Source organism: Sorex fumeus, unplaced genomic scaffold, assembly GCF_029834395.1.
Source record: "Sorex fumeus unplaced genomic scaffold, SorFum_2.1 ptg000460l, whole genome shotgun sequence".
Lineage (NCBI taxonomy): Eukaryota > Metazoa > Chordata > Mammalia > Eulipotyphla > Soricidae > Sorex > Sorex fumeus.
In genome coordinates this window covers 8,364-10,963 of record NW_026606515.1, presented here as the reverse complement: position 1 = coordinate 10,963, position 2,600 = coordinate 8,364, and the positions used below count along the sequence as shown (strand labels likewise).

General features: G+C 43.9%; 1 pseudogene; it reads left to right on the top strand.

Moving 5' to 3' along the window:
• The first annotated feature begins 1,516 nt into the window (after nt 1–1,516).
• Nucleotides 1,517–2,185, top strand: LOC130019068 (uncharacterized protein C6orf62 homolog; annotated as a pseudogene).
• Nucleotides 2,186–2,600: the final 415 nt, after the last annotated feature.

Genomic DNA, 2,600 nt, shown 5'->3' with positions numbered 1-2,600 from the left:
TTCTCAATGACCCTTTGAAGCCAACTTGCCAGTCATTTCAGTCACCTCCGGGAATTCACACTAAACACCCTGACTCAAGATCCTTTATATTAGGTGGGCACCCCAGCCTGGATATAGCACCACAGCAAACCCATTGACTGGATCCACTTTGAAATTTATGGAGTCCTTATGCTGCTGAACAGTGGCATAGGAGTGCCCTGATCCTCCTTGCCCACGCTCACTTCACTCCAGACTGTCCCTTGTCCCTTCCCCAGCCCCCACCCACTTCCTCTGATGTAGTTCTTCCCACACTAGAAAGATGCTTGATTCAGCAAGTCCACATGACCTGTGGTGCACTGCATCCAAGTGTGTGCAGATGCCACAACAAAATGCGTGTAACCCCAGTGAATACCATAACCAACTGTGGGAGCACTGCAAATCCTGGTCATTACAACAGTGAAAAGGGAAGAGAAAGGGAAAATGAATGAACATTAACAGCATCAAGTAAGGCATAAGCACATCCATCCGCATAGTCCTAGACAGGGTCAGAACCAGCAATCTCATTGTTTTCCACCTTCACAGCTGTTCTTCTCACTGGCGTGGCTGCAGAGGAAGAATCTCACATGGAGTTGTCATCTGCCATCCCTTGGGACAGCAATAGCTTCCTCTGGAATGTGTCTTGTAGGACCTGCCCGCAGCTCTATTTCAGGTGGTCTAAGTACTTATGATTTTGTTTTTTTAGTCACATCTGGCAATGTTCAGGGCTTACTCCTGGCTACGCACTCAAGATTTACTCCTGGTACTGCTCATGAGACCATATGGGTTGCCCCAGGGATTGAACCTCATATTGTTCACGGACTAATCTAGCTCTGTGGTCTGGGATTACTCCCGGCAGTGCTGAGTGAACCATGCAGTGCAAGACTAAACCCAGACACAAAGCCTGCACTCCAGCTCTTCGTTCTATAGCCGTGTTTTGGGGGGCTTTCTTCATTTCTATTTTCGTCGGGGAAGCAGACTGGAAATGCTCAGAGGTTACTCCTGGCTCTGTAACTCAGGAACAACTCTGAGCAGTTCCTTGGGGACCAAATGCTCTATCCACTGCACTATCACTCTAGACCCAAGGAAGGTCTTATTCTCAGAAATATGCACACAGGGTTATCGTGGCTAGTTTTTTATTCCAGCAAAGATTTGGTCCTAAGTATATAATGCGCTGTGAACATTCATTCAATTGGTGGTGGGAACCATGACTTCAAACGTTGGCTTTTGATTTGAGGTCACACCTATTAGTTCTCAGGAGCTACTTCAGGTTTGGTGTGAAAGGTTGTTGCTGGCAGTGTTCATGGGACCACAGGGTACTGAGCATCTAACCAGGGACTTCCGTTTTCAAATCCTGTTTTCAAACTCTGGCTTTTGAGAACTATTCCTAGTTTCTTATTGGAGGAGTGGCGGTATCTTTCTCTCTGTCTCTCTCTGTCTTTCTCTCTCACTGTCTCTTTCTGTTGGGGCCGGACTAGATGGTGAAGATGAGTCCGTGTAGAAGAAACAAGCTCTGTACAGACTACATGCTCAGCTTAGAAAGAAAAAGAAGCTCTAGCTGACCAGTTTGACTTCAAGATGTATATTACCTTTGCATTCAAGGAGAAGAAGAAAAAAATCAGCAGGTTTTGAAGTGTCTGAGGTCAAACCAGTCATGACGAATAATTATAAGAAAATATCCTAAAAGGTGTGCGGGATTCCAGCTATTCCTTGGAAAGTTCCATAGAGCTTTTAAAGGAGGATGTGGTCCAGCTTCCTGCTCCTCGATACCAGTCTGTGAGAAGGGATGTCATTGACTGTACTCAGGAGATGTATTTCATTCTGTGGCCTTAGAATGTTATTGAAAAAAATTATCTGTCTACTGTTTTCTAGTTGGAAGGAATCTGATGAGCCTTTTCGTCTCATTCATGCCAAATTTGAGTTTCATCACTGTGACTATGAAAAACACTTTCTGCATGTACTGAGCCACAAGGACAAGACTGGAATTGTTGTCAACAATCCCAACCAGTCAGTGTTTCTCTTTATCGACCAACAGCATTTGCAGACTCCAAAAAATAAAGGTAATATCTTCAAGTTATGCAGCATCTGCCTCTACCTGCCAGAGGAACAGCTCACCCACTGGGAGGTTGGCACCGTAAAGAAACACCTGCATCCTTCCAAGCCAGAATAGAGTCTGGGCCAGCACAGTGGAGAAGATCAGAGTGCAGCAGGAGATCTTGTCTTGTTTTCTTACCACTTTATTCTTTCAGAGATTAAAGAAAATGGACTCATGCACAGAACACTCTGCATTTTGAAACTTGTTCATCCTGATTTCTTTTTAAATCATTTGTATCTCAGAACTGAAAAAAATTAGCTGTCTTCTTCACAGACTGTGTGAAAGAAGACTTTGCATATTTGCTGCACTGTATCAGCATCTTGTTAAAAATGTCAAATGAAAGGACTATTGTACACCGAAATGCTTCAATGTATTTGAAAGCACAAGGTGATACTCTTTTTGACGGTCTTTCCATTTGAGCTGGTTTTTGCCTCTTTGACATCTGTCATCAGCATTTAGAGGGTAAGAAGTACATGTAGGAGAATAAATA